At 42.5% G+C, this 17,573-nt stretch overlaps 1 pseudogene; it reads left to right on the top strand.

The window, feature by feature from the left end:
* Window positions 1-182: 182 nt before the first annotated feature.
* Window positions 183-1,627, top strand: LOC148095499 (uncharacterized; annotated as a pseudogene).
* Window positions 1,628-17,573: the final 15,946 nt, after the last annotated feature.

The following is a 17,573-nucleotide window of genomic DNA, read 5'->3' as shown; positions in this document are numbered from 1 at the left end:
CCGCTTTGTGGGGTACTGTAGTGAGTTCTCCACCGCTCAGTGGGGTGTTGAGAAGTTTCGCGGGGTCCAGACTGTGCTGGACAATAGGCCTATTTTGTTGTTGTTGTTGTTGTGTTAGTGTGTTTGTGTGAGTGGGTGCGGAGCAGAACACGTGGTCTGTGACGCCAGCTGTTGTTGTTATTATGGGTTCCCAAGCAACCAAGAGTGTGTCAGAGGGTGACGAGAAGTTTATGATGAAATTCGCTCCCGGTAGCGCAAAGTATTTAGGACATTGGCGTAAAAAATATGATTTTGAAGGTAAATTAGTTGTAGGACAATGTCAAATGTTAGTAGACTAGTTGACAGTAAAGGCAGCTTGTGCAAAAGGGAAAATGAAACAGGAGAGAGAGTTGCAACTGACGTCCGCTAAACTGTGGTTAGAGCAGGCGCAGAAAAGACAGGAGGCAGCGAACGCGAAGAGAGCAGCTTTGCAGGCATTAGCTGTGAAACCTGAAGATGAGACGGTGCGGTCTACTTCAGTGGTGCTGACGTTAAGGGACCAACAGCGTAGAGCAGCATTAGAGAGGGAGAGAGAGGCCAGAGAGGAGGAAGAAAAGCAGGAGAAGAGAGAGAGAGAGGAGGAGGATAGAGTACGGCAGGAGTTTGGGGATGCCGCAGCAAAATATTTAAGCCCTTATGGAACTAGATCCAAAACTAAAAGGGATGAGGCGAGTGCAGTTGGTATGCCTGTCTACCCTATCCATGATACCTTTCCCATGGTGGAGGTCGCAAATCCCCATTTTGGTGTTGAAAGTGACCAAAGCCGTGTTATTTGTGTTTACAGGCCATGGACTGAATCTGAATGTGCAGAGGCATGTAAAGGTTTAGGAAACCCGTTGACTAATGTTGATGAATTTATCGCCCGACACAAGCAACTCTGCTCCTCGTACCGCTTAAACGGTCAGGAAACAGAAGCCACTTTTAGGAAGTGTCTCACATATAACTGGGCTCGGGTGCGAGGCACCTACACAGGGAGGGATGGTAATACCGTCCTACCCTATGGACATGCAAATTTAAGAGGCCAAGTTGATGGGGTTTATGAGCATCTTAGAAATACCTTTAAAGCTTCTGTAGATTACAACAAAATTGCCCAATGCATGCAGAAAGAAGGAGAGGATGTTCATGAGTTCAGGGCAAGATTAGAGGAAGTTTTCAAAGAACATAGCGGCCCTGAAGAGAGTGCGGAGAAGGCCAGCCCATATCAGCAGCAGTTAAAACATGCTCTGATGAATGGCTTCCATCCACGCATTGCTGCTCTCATCAGAAAACAAAATGTTAATCAGAACACTGACGGGTCCATTGAATGCATGAACTGGGCCCACCATGCACAGGAAGTTATTAAAAATAAAAAAAAGAAGCCACAAAGCTCTGAGGGCGCTGCCTTTTTAGTAGATGAAATTTTGTTTCAGGGACAGGCTGGAAGAGGGCAAAACAGAGGCAGGAGTAGGAGAGGTAGAGGCCCATGGTGACCCCAGGATAACCGTGGTAAAAGAGATGATAAGTGCTATGCATGTGGGGAAATGGGCCATCTCGCATGCCTGAAGAGTATAAACGCCCTGATCCAAGAAACCCTTATTATAATAAATGACTAGCACCTGTTGACACTGCTAACACACATACATGTACAAATGATCCTTTAGCTTGCCAGAATCTACAACAGCCCGTGTTTCAGACTCTAGATTTAACTGAAGTATTGTTAAATGTGTCAGGGAAAGAAGTAAAACCAGTTCGCACGTTAACTGTGCAAGGCAAAACTGTTCAATTTCTGTGTGATTCAGGTGCAGATAAAACTGTTTTAAAGGATCATGTGTCTTGAGTTGATCCTTCAAATGGCACAATTTATGTGAAGTCTGCAAATGGTCAGTTAAATCAGCATAGAATCTCTAAACCAGTGTGGATTAGAGATCCTACCACAGGAGAGGCAGCTCAGGGTTCAGTTGGCTTCACTCACATCGTTGATCCTATAGTTTGAACTAAGAGTTAACAAATTTTAGAAACACAATGACAACATTCAACAATTTGACTCAACATTTTGAATCCCATTTGAATTTGCAATAAAGGATCCACAGAGTTTGGTGAAAATAATGACAGTAGATGTCTGTGTGAAAGTGCTGGAAGCAAATTAGTGTGTGATGTTCTTTCAGTGTTGCACTTTGCAGACGGTCCCTGAGGACTGGTCTCACAGCCAGCTGCACATAGAGACCAGCGTTGTTAGTCCAGGTCAGAAGATGACTTGTTGGAATGAAAATGAGCTTGTAGTTTGTCTGCTTTAATAATGTGACTGGAAAAAGGTGTAGGACTTTAAATATGTCCATTTCTTTCACACTTAACCTTTAAAAGTGAAGCCTTCAAGGTGGTCCCTTGAAGGAAAGACATGACTTTTTCACTTTAATGTGAAACATTCAGAGTTTTTTCTCTTGTTTGTTTGAAGCTGCTTCCTGTTGGCTTCAGCTGTTTGGAGTTTCCATTTTCTAAACTTCTACATTCTGAACCTTCTTCAGCTCTGAACAGATGATGAAACACTGAATGATTTCAAGCTCACACTTTGTCTAATAAACTTACATCTTTTGTTCTTTATACAGCTTGAAGGACTGTGGTTTGTCAAAGATCAGCTGTGCTTACCTGGCAGCAGCACTGAAGTCCAACCCATCGTATCCCAGAGTACTGGACCTGAGTGGAGACTACAACAACCTGCAGGATTCAGGAGTGAAGCAGCTGTGTGGTTTTCTGGAGAATCCACGATGTCGATTTGAAACTCTGAGGTCAGTCATCATGTTTTTGTTGTGCTGACACTGTGGATCGGTAGGCCCACAGACCCCTATACAGGAAGTCTTGTTCTACTCTTTGTAGAACATCTGATCCCTGATCAGGGATCAGTAGATAATGCAGAGTTCTGAGCTGACGTGTGTGACGGGACTCGGGCAGCCTGACAGACTTAATGTCCATGTCTTCCCTGCTTATCCTGATACCAATTGACATGAGTGTCCTTGCAGGTCAGATCTTATCAGTCACACCTGTTAGTGCAGCTCTCCTCTAGATTGGAGTGCTTGTTAAGCTAAGATGGTTTTAGAAGCCTGGAGTGCAGACTTCAATTGAAGATATGACTTGGAAAGGCCAAAGTAACCTATTAGAGGTGTTTGCACTAACAAAGATTAATACTCAGATTTAAACCTTTATTGTTTCACAAAGGGTTAAAAAGTGAATATACACAGTGAGGTTGTTGGTGAGATGGGCACTTCCAGCACTGTAGATGTGTTCCAGCTCAGAGTTTATGGAAATAATCCAGAGAGCAGGATTTCTTGATAAATGTCACATCTTCTTAAATTTATAATCCACAGAGAAAACCTTGAAACTGTCGGTCTAATATCTAGTCAACTAGGGATGCACCGATACCGATACCGGTATCTGGTATCGGCCTCGATACCACATTTTCTAAAGTACTCGTACTCGTTAAAAGTCCCCCGATGCCGGGGACCGATACCACGGTCTGAGACCTGTCTATGTTTGAGCGGCATGTAAAGGGTTAATCAAAGGCGCCGAGTGCCCGCCCCCAAGCCCCGGCTGCAGCTCGGAGCTGGGAGAAGGGGAGGCGAGACATGTCAGCTGTGTGGAACTATTTCAAAGTGAACGAAGATGCGAAAACAAAGGCGGACTGCATATAGTGCTCAGCGAAATTGTCCAGAGGAGGTTCAAAAGGTAGCGCACAAGTAATTTAATCAAGCACCTAAATTCCCAACACGACAACGAGTACAAAGAGTTTACCCACGCTTATTTACCCATGCTTATTAGCACAGAGGAGCATAGCTGATGCTATAGCAGTGGGACGGAAAATAGTTGGGCATTTTAAACATTCCGCCTTAGCCTACTCCCGCCTCGAGGACATTCAGGGACAGCTCAACCAACCAATAAAGAGACTGCAGCAGGACGTACAGACGCGCTGGAACAGCACGTATTACATGCTCCAGTCCCTGATTGAGCAAAAGCGAGTGCTGGGCGTGTCCGAGCACAAACTCCCTGACTATCTCACCGCTCACCAATGGGCTCTTATGGAGACGACTGTTGCCATCCTCGCCCCCTTTGAGGAACTAACTAAAAAAGTGAGTAGCTACGACGCACTAGCCTCTGATGTCATCCCAGCTGTGACTGTGCTAGTGAGACTTCTAAACAGAGAAAAAGACGAGGACCACGGCGTCAAGACAATGAAAGCAACCTTACTGGCAGCTGTCAAGAAGCGCTTCAGTGACGTCGAGACAAACTCACTGTACTTCATCTCCACCATACTCGACCCAAGGTAAAGTCTGTGTGCTATAGGTATTCAATGAGTATAGCTACAGTACCTCACACAAAGCTCTTGTAGAAACAAACAAACAAATGAACAAAATATGTTCTCCTTCATTTCTGTCAAACAAAGTTGTATGACACGTTTCCAGCGGTTAGTATCATGGTTGCTAGGCAACCTGGGAAGCGCGACGGAGACTAGACCGTCCCATACAGACAAACTTGCCGTTTATTTTGCAAATCGAGCTCAACACTGCCCCTAGCATCCTCGAGCACTTCCGTTGTGTTTTGGAATTTGCAAGTGTTTTGGAGTTTGTACGTGCTTGGTCTCTAGAGACCACCGTACCTAAGGACCCCAGAGCGCTTTACACATCCAGTCATCCACCCATTCACACACATTCACACACTGGTGATGGCAAGCTACATTGTAGCCACAGCCACCCTGGGGCACACTGACAGAGGCGAGGCTGCCAGACACTGGCGCCACCGGGCCCTCTGACCACCACCAGTAGGCAACAGGTGAAGTGCCTTGCCCAAGGACACAACGACCGAGACTGTCCTAGCCGGGGCTCCAACCGGCAACTTTCCGATTACAAGGCGACCTCCCAACTCTGGGTCAGATCAGCTGACCTGGTGAGTCTCCATGATCAGATTTGTTTTTTGGAGATAAAGACTGAGCCCTTTAGAGGTTCAGTTCTCCAGAGCAGCAGGATGTCTGAGGTCTGCAGAAACACAAAAACACAGCAGCTAAAAATAGTTGTTCAAAGAAAACGAGGTGGGAGCTGTTGATTCCTGAGGTACATGTTGTAGCGGTTTATGGAGCATGCACAGCGGTGTCCACACTGAGCTTTGTTGTGAGCATGTGGACTTGTCTGCAGAACATTTCCAGTACAATAACCAGCTGTACATGCACCCCAAGCAGCAGCTTAAAGCTCACCTCAAAGACATTTAATAGGAAGGACGACTCAGATATCACGGGTCCAGCTGTGACCGTGTCCACAGCAGAGTGTGACCGAGGCTTAATGCTAACACACATGAAGCTAATACCACCACGAGCAGCTGCTCAGTGGATTTGGCGGAGAAATGTCTCCAGCTTCTCACAGGCAGTATGCAGAATGTGGATCTCCACAAAGGCTGTGGAGACCTCGTCCCAGACTCTAAATCCACACTTGTCTGCACAAAACTTCTCACATGTTCCCGTCACAAGTGTCTTCTAAGTGAAGCTACCAGGTTCAGGTCCAGCTCTGTTTATCTGGGGCTGCAGCAGATGAGTGATACATCCTTACTAAGCAACACAGACACCAGATATGCCAACACAGCACCATACAACATAAGAAAGACATCCAAATAATTCTCTCTGCATTTCTGTGGCTGATGCTGCTTGAAGGAAGCTGTTTGAAACATTGTTGTTCTGCGCTTTGGGACCAGAAGAGGAAACTGAAACTCTGTTTAGAGGGTTCAATAGAAGCAGCCACGCGCTGTAAGTGTCTGCTGTACAGGGATGCTGGTTCAGCTGTGGCTCAGCACAGTTTCACAGTGTGGCTCAATAAAAGCAGCACGAAATACAAGAATGATCCTTTCATCATGTGGAAATAAGAAATTTTCATGTAATGTGACAGACACTGGAGCACTTTCACTCACAGTTTCAGTTTTACAGTTTCAGCTTCAAATTTCAGTTTTTTTTGTGCAGCTTTAGTGTCACAGTCCCACTGTGGCCTCCTGAACTGGGAGTTTGTTTTGTTTTGGACTCTGAGGATTCCTGTTCAGTTTTTTTTTAATTTCACACAGCAAAACTTGACAACTTTTCATCTTTTTATAATAAATGTACTTTAATGTGAAACATTCAGAGTTTTTTCTCTTGTTGTGTTTGTTTGAAGATGCTTCCTGTTGGCTTCAGCTGTTTGGAGTTTCCATTTTCTAAACTTCTACATTCTGAACCTTCTTCAGCTCTGAACAGATGATGAAACACTGAATGATTTCAAGCACACACTTTGTCTAATAAACTTACATCTTTTATTCTTTATACAGATTGGAGAGCTGTGGTTTGTCAGAGATCAGCTGTGATTATCTGGCAGCAGCACTGAAGTCCAACCCCTCCCATCTGAGAGAGCTGGACCTGAGCTACAACTACAAGCTGCAGGATTCAGGAGTGAAGAATCTGTTTGGTTTTCTGGAGAGTCCAGGATGTGGACTTAAAACTCTGAGGTCAGTCTTCATGTTTTAGTCGTGCTGAGATGAATATGATATAAAAGTTGTGCTGACACTAAACTGCAGACATCAGGCTGATATTATACTGATCCACACTGAGGATCTTCATGGTAAAGTCTGTTTTCTTCTCTGGTTTAGTCCATTGACTGTAGCAGAACAAAGGTCGTGTCCAAATTCATGGGCTGCATCCTCCTGAGGACCTGGCCTTCACGGTCTATGTGGGCCAGGTCCTCAGGAGGTCGGGTAGGCCGGAAGTAAACGGCTGTGAAATTGGACGGTCTAGCCTCTGATTAGCGTCACCGCTGTCCCGGTGGAGTTTAATAAACTTGGCTGTCTGCTCCTTGCTATCTAAAATATAACAGGATACTGGTTTAAACTCTCGACCATCTCACACTTCTGTTTAATCAGTTTTCTGTTTGACGTTTATTCAGCTGTGTGAAAACCACCCGATGGATTAATAAAGTTTTATTCAATCTAATCTAATCTAATAACTTTAATCTCAGCCAAACCGATTTACTTACAAATAAAACACAGAAAAAAGCCAAACAATAAAATTTTTAGGTTATCTAAGTGACTTATATATTACGTTTAACCTGAGTAGCGAAAATCCGTGATGATCTGAAAACGATGTGCCGTTCTTGGCAGTTCTAGTGACCCTCGAGCTCCCGGCTTGCTATCGAGCTTGTGGGTAACAGATGTCTCCGATAACGTCGAAGCAGTATTGCAAATTTGCGATATCTTGATAAACCGAGCAGATATTTGAAGTTTACACACCCACATTCTTGTCTGACGATATGTTTAAAGTTTATTTTGTGACCCAGAAAGAGTAATAAGAGTAATTTTAAAACGTAGTAGCGGCCGCCATTATTGGAAACTGGAATTGGCTGAGCCGCGCTATGAATTCTGGGATATGGTGGGCCACGAATGACACGCCCGACCCATCCTTCAAATTCGGGGGAAATGAAGGACACATTTGTCGGCTGCATTCGGAGGAGTCTACGAATTTGGACAGCCTTCGGCGCGTCGCTGTGACGTAATCGGTCTACAAATGCGGCCTCAGAAGGATGCAGCCCCTGAATTTGGACACACCCAGTGTTCACATTTCAAACCTTCAAAGAAGAAGAAAAATCCTCCACTGGATAATTCACAGTGAGACTCTTCATTCCACCTTAAAGTCTGAAATCCAAAGCAAAATGGCCGTTTGGTTTACACACAGCAGTCCAACACAAAACATACACACATAATACAAAACACAGTCCAACATCCAAATCTCCTCCACTGCCAGCATGAATGATGGGAAAGAGAAGGAGGAACACTCTGACATTCAGGGTTAGAATAAGTTTCATAAAGCAGACTGTGAAGATCAAAGCTGCATTAGAAAGCTTACATGAATGAATGAGTGGACAGAAGTGAACAGAGATCATCTGAAGCACTTCAAAGGCTTTAAATCATCACATTTCTCTTTATTCTTAATGAACTCTGTTAGTTTCTATCAGTTTTCTGTGGAATGAAGCTAACAGCAGGATAATCAGATGCTGACCGATAGGCAAGGCAAGTTTATTTATATAGCACAATTCAACAACAAGGTGATTCATAGTACTTTATAGAGACATTCAAAAACAAAAACAAATAAAAAGCATGATTTAAAATTGATTAAAAAAAACAGTAGATAAAATCAGAACAGTAGATAAAATCAGTAGTTAAAATGTAAGTTTTGAAATTTAAGCTTAAAAGTGTGGATTTGGGGTTTTATTCAAATGCAGCTGAGAACAGGTGAGTCTTCAACCTGGATTTAAACAAACTGAGTGTTTCAGCTGATCTGAGGCTTTCTGGGAGTTTGTTCCACATATATGGAGTATAAAAGCTGAATGCAGCTTCTCTTTGTCTGGTTCTGACTCTGGGAACTGATTAAAAAAAAATGGATCCAGATGATCTGAGGGATCTGGAAGGTTCATAGTGGATCAGGAGGTCTGTTAATTACTCCCAATTCTTTCGATCTTTGGGCTGAAGGAAGGACAATACTCGGTGTATAAATGCTCAATCAACGATCCTTTATTTCATACAATTCAACTCTTAAAGAGCAAATACCATGGGGATGGGGAGACATGCATGAAGAGGGTCACAGCAAATCTCAAACTGGTGGAGGGTTACTCAAGCTCTTATAGCTTCTAGTGGCCCCCACCTTGTCATAAAAGCCTAAACATTCACATTCTTTCTCTCACACAGCGCCCAAGTTATGACCTCTGCTCCCTGTTTATCTGCTTCCAACAAGGGGGTGAAGCTCCTGTGGAATGTGCTTTGTGCTCTCTTCTTAACTCAGCAGTATGAAATGTCATGAGACAGTGTAACTCATTCACAGTAAATCAACAGTATAGGATAATACAAACCTATCTAATGAATCTAATGATTTTCACATTCTTTTTAATTCAGCAGTATAATGCAAACTAGAACTACGGCTACATACTAATTATACTCTCTATAATAAAAAGTATGATGCGGCTTACAGCAGTATAATGATTCACTCATTTCGATTACAGGCATAGGATAACATATGATAGAATAATAATCTCACATGTCAATGATGTATTTTCTTCCTAAACCATTCAGAGCTTTATAGACCAGCATCAGAACTTTAAAGTACATCCTCTGACGGACAGGCAGCCAATGTAAAGACCTCAGAGCTGGACTGATGTGGTCCACTTTTTTGGTCTTAGTGAGGACTTGAGCAGCAGAGTTCTGAATGAGCTGTAGTTGTCTGACTGATTTTTTTTTTAGGTAGACCTGTAAAGATGCTGATACAGTAATCAAGCCTACTAAAGATGAATGCATGGACTAGTTTTTCCAGGTCCTGTTGAGACATCAGATCTTCCATCCATCAATCCATTCGCTTCCACATTGTGATATATACTTGTGTGTCATCTGCATAGCTATGATAGTTTATTTTGTTGTTCTTTGTAATCTGTGCCAGTGGGAGCAAGTAAATGTTAAACAGAAGGGGTCCCAAGATGGAACCTTGGGGAACTCCACATGTGATACTTGTCTGCTCAGATGTGAAGTTACCTATTGATACAAAGTATTTCCTGTTTTCTAAGTATGTTTTGAACCACTTTAGTACAGTTCCTGAAAGACCTGCCCAGTTCTCCAGTCGTGTGAGTAATATGTTGTGGTCAACTGTATCAAATGCTGCACTGAGATCCAGTAAAACTAAGACTGACATTTTTCCACTGTCTGTATTCAGACATATGTTATTGAACACTTTAGTCAGAGCGGATTCAGTGCTGTGGTTCTGTCTGAAACCTGACTGGAAGGCATCAGAGCAGTTATTCTGTTTTAAGAAGTAATTGAGCTGTTGAGAAACTGCTTTTTCAATGATCTAACTTAAAAATGGGAGATTTGAGATCAGCCTGTAGTTGTTCATTTGTGTCTTGTCAAGATTGTCCTTTTTCAGTATAGGTTTAATTACAGCAGTTTTTAGTGGTTCTGAAAACACACCTGACATTAAAGAAAAGTTGACGATCTGTAACAGGTCTGACTCCAAAGTCTTTGAGACCTTTTTGAAAAAACTTGTTGGCAGGACATCTAAACAGCAAGAGGAGGAGTTCAGTTGACCTAAGATGTCCTCCAGGTTTTTGCTGTTAATAGAATGAAACTGTTTGATGGTGTTTAAACAGTTTTTCAGTGAACACAGTACATATCCTGAATCTGCTGTTGATGTACCAATTGCTTCTCTAATCTTTTGGGTTTTTTCTGTCAAGAATCTGGCAAAGTCATTGCAGGCCATGGTCGAATGAAGTTCAGCTGCCACTGACACAGGAGGGTTTGTTAGCCTGTCAACTGTAGCAAATAAGACCCGAGCACTATGACTGTTTTTGGTTATGTCAGAGAAGTAGGACCTCCTTGCACTCCTCAGTTGTAAATTATAATTGTGAAGTTTCTCTTTATAGATGTCATAATGAACCTGGAGGTTTGTTTTTCTCCATCTGCGCTCAGCTTTCCTACACTCTCTTTTTTCATTTTTCACCAATTCAATTCAATTCAATTCAATTTTATTTATATAGCGCCAAATCACAACAAATGTCGCCTCAAGGCGCTTCATAGATACAGAGAAAAACCCAACAATCATATGACCCCCTATGAGCAAGCACTTTGGCGACAGTGGGAAGGAAAAACTCCCTTTTAACAGGAAGAAACCTCCGGCAGAACCAGGCTCAGGGAGGGGCGGCCATCTGCTGCGACCGGTTGGGGTGAGAGAAGGAAGACAGGATAAAAGACATGCTGTGGAAGAGAGACAGAGATTAATAACAGATATGATTCAATACAGAGAAGTCTATTAACACATAGTGAGTGAGAAAGGTGACTGGAAAGGAAAAACTCAATGCATCATGGGAATCCCCCGGCAACCTACATCTATTGCAGCATAACTAAGGGAGGATTCAGGGTCACCTGGTCCAACCCTAACTATATGCTTTAGCAAAAAGGAAAGTTTTAAGCCTAATCTTCAATTCAATTCAATTCAATTTTATTTATATAGCGCCAAATCACAACAAATGTCGCCTCAAGGCGCTTCATAGATACAGAGAAAAGCCCAACAGTCATATGACCCCCTATGAGCAAGCACTTTGGCGACAGTGGGAAGGAAAAACTCCCTTTTAACAGGAAGAAACCTCCGGCAGAACCAGGCTCAGGGAGGGGCGGCCATCTGCTGCGACCGGTTGGGGTGAGAGAAGGAAGACAGGATAAAAGACATGCTGTGGAAGAGAGACAGAGATTAATAACAGATATGATTCAATACAGAGAGGTCTATTAACACATAGTGAGTGAGAAAGGTGACTGGAAAGGAAAAACTCAATGCATCATGGGAATCCCCCGGCAGCCTACATCTATTGCAGCATAACTAAGGGAGGATTCAGGGTCACCTGGTCCAGCCCTAACTATATGCTTTAGCAAAAAGGAAAGTTTTAAGCCTAATCTTAAAAGTAGAGATAGTGTCTGTCTCCCGAATCCAAACTGGAAGCTGGTTCCACAGAAGAGGGGCCTGAAAACTGAAGGCTCTCCCTCCCATTCTACTTTTAAATACTCTAGGAACAACAAGTAGGCCTGCAGAGTCGGAGCGAAGTGCTCTAATAGGGTAATATGGTACTACAAGGTCATTAAGATAAGATGGGGCCTGATTATTTAAGACCTTGTATGTGAGGAGCAGGATTTTGAATTCAATTCTGGATTTAACAGGAAGCCAATGAAGGGAAGCCAAAACAGGAGAAATATGCTCTCTCTTTCTAGTCCCTGTCAGTACTCTTGCTGCAGCATTTTGGATTAACTGAAGGCTTTTCAGTGAGTTTTTTGGACATCCTGATAATAATGAATTGCAGTAGTCCAGCCTGGAAGTAATAAATGCATGAACTAGTTTTTCAGCATCACTCTGAGACAGGATATTTCTAATTTTAGAGATGTTGCGCAAATGGAAGAACGCAGTCTTACATATTTGTTTAATATGTGCGTTGAAGGACATATCCTGGTCAAAAATGACTCCAAGGTTCCTCACAGTGTTACTGGAGGCCAAGGTAATGCCATCCAGAGTAAGAATCTGGTTAGATACCATATTTCTAAGCTTTTCGGCGCCGATTACAATGACCTCAGTTTTATCTGAGTTAAGAAGCAGAAAGTTAGTGGCCATCCAGGTCTTTATGTCTTTAAGACATTCCTGCAGTTTAACTAATTGGTGTGTGTTATCTGGCTTTATGGACAGATAGAGCTGGGTGTCATCTGCATAGCAGTGAAAATGTATGCTATGTCTTCTAATGATGCTGCCTAGGGGAAGCATGTATAATGTAAACAGAATTGGTCCTAGCACTGAACCCTGTGGAACTCCATAATTAACCTCAGTGTGTGAAGAGGACTCTCCATTTACATGCACAAATTGGAGTCTATTAGATAGATATGATACAAACCACTGCAGTGCAATACCTGTAATACCTACAGCATGTTCTAATCGCTCTAACAGGATATTATGGTCAACAGTATCGAACGCTGCACTAAGGTCAAGAAGGACAAGCACAGAGATGAGTCCACTGTCAGAGGCCACACGAAGATCATTTGTAACCTTCACTAAAGCTGTTTCTGTGCTGTGATGAACTCTGAAACCTGACTGAAACTCTTCAAATAAACCATTCCTCTGCAGATGATCTGTTAGCTGTTTGACAACTACTCTTTCAAGGATTTTTGATATGAAAGGAAGGTTGGAGATTGGCCTATAATTAGCTAAGACTGCTGGGTCTAGAGATGGCTTTTTGAGTAAAGGTTTAACTGCAGCCACCTTGAAGGCCTGTGGTACATAGCCGATTATTAGAGATAGGTTGATCATATATAAGATCGAAGAATTAATCAATGGCAGGACTTCTTTGAGCAGTTTTGTAGGAATGGGGTCTAAAAGACACGTTGATGGTTTGGAGGAAGTAATTATTGAAGTTAACTCAGAAAGATTAATTGGAGAAAAAGAGTCTAACTTAACATCAATGGAACTAAGAGTAGCTGTAGATAATATTACATCTGTGGGATGATTATTGGTAATTTTTTCTCTAATGATAAAAATTTTATTTGTGAAGAAGTTCATGAAGTCATCACTAGTTAACGTTAAAGGGATGGTTGGCTCAAAAGAGCTCTGACTTTTTGTCAGCCTGGCTACAGTGCTGAAGAGAAACCTGGGGTTGTTCTTATTTTCTTCAATCAGTGATGAGTAGTAAGCTGTTCTGGCTTTGCGGAGGGCTTTCTTATAAAGCAACAAACTATTTCTCCAGGCTAAATGATGATCCTCTAAGTTTGTGACACGCCATTTCCTCTCCAGATTACGAGTCATCTGCTTTAGGGTACGTGTCCATATTTCTAGAAATGAGAGCTGCTCCATCCAAAGTGGGATGGATGCCATCTCTCCTAACAAGACCAGGTTTCCTCCAGAAGGTTTGCCAATTATCTATGAAGCCCACATCATTTCTGGGACACCACTCAGACAGCCAGCAATTTAAGGAGAACATGCGGCTAAACATGTCACTCCTGGTCTGATTGGGGAGGGGACCAGAGAAAACTACAGAGTCCGACATTGTTTTGGCAAACTTACACACCGATTCAATATTGATTTTAGTGACCTCCGATTGGCGTAACCGGGTGTCATTACTGCCGACGTGAATTATGATTTTACTGAATTTACGTTTACCCTTAGCCAGCAGTTTTAAATTTCCTTCAATGTCGCCTGCTCTGGCCCCTGGAAGACAATTGACTATGGTTGCCGGTGTCTCTAGCTTCACATGTCTGAGAACAGAATCACCAATTACCAGAGTTTGACCCCCAGCGGGTGTGTCACCGAGTGGGGAAAAACGGTTAGACACATGAACGGGTTGGTGGTGTACCTGGGGCTTCTGTTTAGGACTACGCTTCCTCCTCACCGTTACCCAGCCGTCTTTCCCCAGCTGCTTGGGATTTGCCGGGGAACAGCTAGCGGGGCCTACGCTATCTTCGGCTGCACCAGCTACAGGGGCCTGGCTAGCTAAGGGTGAGAGAAGGGTGCAAAGCCGAGTCTCCAGATCAGTAATCCTGGCCTCCAGAGCTGCAAATATGCTACATTTGTTACAGATATCATTACTGCTAAAGGAGGCCGAGGAGTAACTAAACATCTGACACAATGAGCAAGAAAGTGCAGAAGGGACAGGTGAAGTAGCCATGGTGCTAACGGGTCGGCTACGAGCTAAGCTAGCGAAACAGTACAGAGACAGTGAGTGAATACTTTGGCTATAAATTAGGTAGTGAGTACACAGAAAGTGTGCTTCGGATGAAGCACGTGAAGGTTATACTGTGGGAAAAAAAAGAATGTATTTAAAAGTTGTTAATTAAACTGCTAAGCAAATAAGCTACTCAGAAACACCACTGTGTTTGAGCAGGAACAGGAAGCGATACTATACCACAGAGCGAGCGAACACCAAGTGACAGCGCCTTAATCTTAAAAGTAGAGATAGTGTCTGTCTCCCGAATCCAAACTGGAAGCTGGTTCCACAGAAGAGGGGCCTGAAAACTGAAGGCTCTCCCTCCCATTCTACTTTTAAATACTCTAGGAACAACAAGTAGGCCTGCAGAGTGGGAGCGAAGTGCTCTAATAGGGTAATATGGTACTACAAGGTCATTAAGATAAGATGGGGCCTGATTATTTAAGACCTTGTATGTGAGGAGCAGGATTTTGAATTCAATTCTGGATTTAACAGGAAGCCAATGAAGGGAAGCCAAAACAGGAGAAATATGCTCTCTCTTTCTAGTCCCTGTCAGTACTCTTGCTGCAGCATTTTGGATTAACTGAAGGCTTTTCAGTGAGTTTTTTGGACATCCTGATAATAATGAATTGCAGTAGTACAGCCTGGAAGTAATAAATGCATGAACTAGTTTTTCAGCGTCACTCTGAGACAGGATATTTCTAATTTTAGAGATGTTGCGCAAATGGAAGAACGCAGTCTTACAAATTTGTTTAATATGTGCGTTGAAGGACATATCCTGGTCAAAAATGACTCCAAGGTTCCTCACAGTGTTACTGGAGGCCAAGGTAATGCCATCCAGAGTAAGAATCTGGTTAGATACCATATTTCTAAGCTTTTCAGCGCCGAGTACAATGACCTCAGTTTTATCTGAGTTAAGAAGCAGAAAGTTAGTGGCCATCCAAGTCTTTATGTCTTTAAGACATTCCTGCAGTTTAACTAGTTGGTGTGTGTTATCTGGCTTTATGGACAGATAGAGCTGGGTGTCATCTGCATAGCAGTGAAAATGTATGCTATGTCTTCTAATGATGCTGCCTAGGGGAAGCATGTATAATGTAAACAGAATTGGTCCTAGCACTGAACCCTGTGGAACTCCATAATTAACCTCAGTGTGTGAAGAGGACTCTCCATTTACATGCACAAATTGGAGTCTATTAGATAGATATGATACAAACCACTGCAGTGCAATACCTGTAATACCTACAGCATGTTCTAATCGCTCTAACAGGATATTATGGTCAACAGTATCGAATGCTGCACTAAGGTCAAGAAGGACAAGCACAGAGATGAGTCCACTGTCAGAGGCCATAAGAAGATCATTTGTAACCTTCACTAAAGCTGTTTCTGTGCTGTGATGAACTCTGAAACCTGACTGAAACTCTTCAAATAAACCATTCCTCTGCAGATGATCTGTTAGCTGTTTGACAACTACTCTTTCAAGGATTTTTGATATGAAAGGAAGGTTGGAGATTGGCCTATAATTAGCTAAGACTGCTGGGTCTAGAGATGGCTTTTTGAGTAAAGGTTTAACTACAGCCAGCTTGAAGGCCTGTGGTACATAGCCGATTATTAGACATAGGTTGATCATATTTAAGATCAAAGAATTAATTAATGGCAGGACTTCTTTGAGCACTTTTGTAGGAATGGGGTCTAAAAGACAACCAAACCACGTTGATGGTTTGGAGGAAGTAATTATTGAAGTTAACTCAGAAAGATCAATTGGAGAAAAAGAGTCATCACTAGTTAACGTTAAAGGGATGGTTGGCTCAAAAGAGCTCTGACTTTTTGTCAGCCTGGCTACAGTGCTGAAGAGAAACCTGGGGTTGTTCTTATTTTCTTCAATCAGTGATGAGTAGTAAGCTGTTCTGGCTTTGCGGAGGGCTTTCTTATAAAGCAACAAACTATTTCTCCAGGCTAAATGATGATCCTCTAAGTTTGTGACACGCCATTTCCTCTCCAGATTACGAGTCATCTGCTTTAGGGTACGTGTTTGAGAATTATACCACGGGGTCAGGTACTTCTGATTAGAGACCTTAGTTTTCACTGGAGCTACAGTATCCAGAGTCGTACGTAGTGAGGAGGTGAAATTATTAACAAGATAATCGACCTCTGTTGGGGTAGCGTTCAGATAGCTGCTCTGCTCTATGTTGGTACAGGGCATTGACGATGATAACAGTGGCTGGATTATATTCTTAAACTTAGTTACAGCGCTTTCAGAAAGACATCTACTTTGATAAAGTCCACTCTCCACTGCTGCGTAATCAATTATTGTAAATGTAAATGTTATCAAGAAATGATCAGACAGGAGAGGGTTTTCAGGAAACACTGTTAAATGTTCAGTTTCTATGCCATATGTTAAAACAAGATCTAGAGTGTGATTAAAGTGGTGGGTGGGTTCTTTTACATTTTGAGAGAAACCAATTGAGTCTAACAACAGATTAAATGCCATGTTGAGGCTGTCATTTTTAGCATCAACATGGATGTTAAAATCACCCACAATAATTATTTTATCTGAGCTCAGAACTAAATTAGATATAAAGTCTGAGAAATCAGACAGAAACTCTGTGTAAGGCCCAGGTGGACGATAGATGATAACAAGTAAGACTGGTTTCTGAGTTTCACAGCTGGGGTGGACAATGCTAAGCATCAGGCTTTCAAATGAATTAAAAGTCTGTCTTGGTCTTTCATTAATTAATAAACTGGTGTGAAAAATTGCTGCCACACCACCCCCTCGACCTGTGCTTCGAGATTTTTGGTAGTTAGAATGACTCGGGGGTGTTGATTCATTTAAACTAACATAATCATCCTGCTGCAACCAGGTTTCTGTAAGGCAGAGTAAATCAATTTGTTGATCAATTATTAAGTCATGTACTAACAGAGACTTGGAGGAGAGAGACCTAATATTTAATAATCCACATTTCACTGTTTTACTCTTTGGTTCAGATGTGGATACTGTATTGTTCTTTCTTTGTAAATGTTTAAGTTGTTTGTTGCTGGTTTTTAGTTTGTTTTTTGTCTTTTTGGAAGCAGACACAGTCTCTATGGAGATGGGTTTTTGGGGGGGTAGCAGGAGGAGAGAAGCTGCAGAGAGGCGTGTAAGACTGCAACTCTGCTTCCTGGTCCCAACTCTGGATAGTCATGTTTTGAGGGGTTTAATAAATTTGTCCATATTTCTAGAAATGAGAGCTGCTCCATCCAAAGTGGGATGGATGCCATCTCTCCTAAGAAGACCAGGTTTCCTCCAGAAGGTTTGCCAAT

This window comes from Neolamprologus brichardi, unplaced genomic scaffold (assembly GCF_056152115.1).
Source record: "Neolamprologus brichardi isolate AB-2024 unplaced genomic scaffold, ASM5615211v1 NODE_ptg000069c+_length_55315_cov_1, whole genome shotgun sequence".
Classification (NCBI taxonomy): domain Eukaryota; kingdom Metazoa; phylum Chordata; class Actinopteri; order Cichliformes; family Cichlidae; genus Neolamprologus; species Neolamprologus brichardi.
This window is presented reverse-complemented; position numbering and strand designations above follow the sequence as displayed.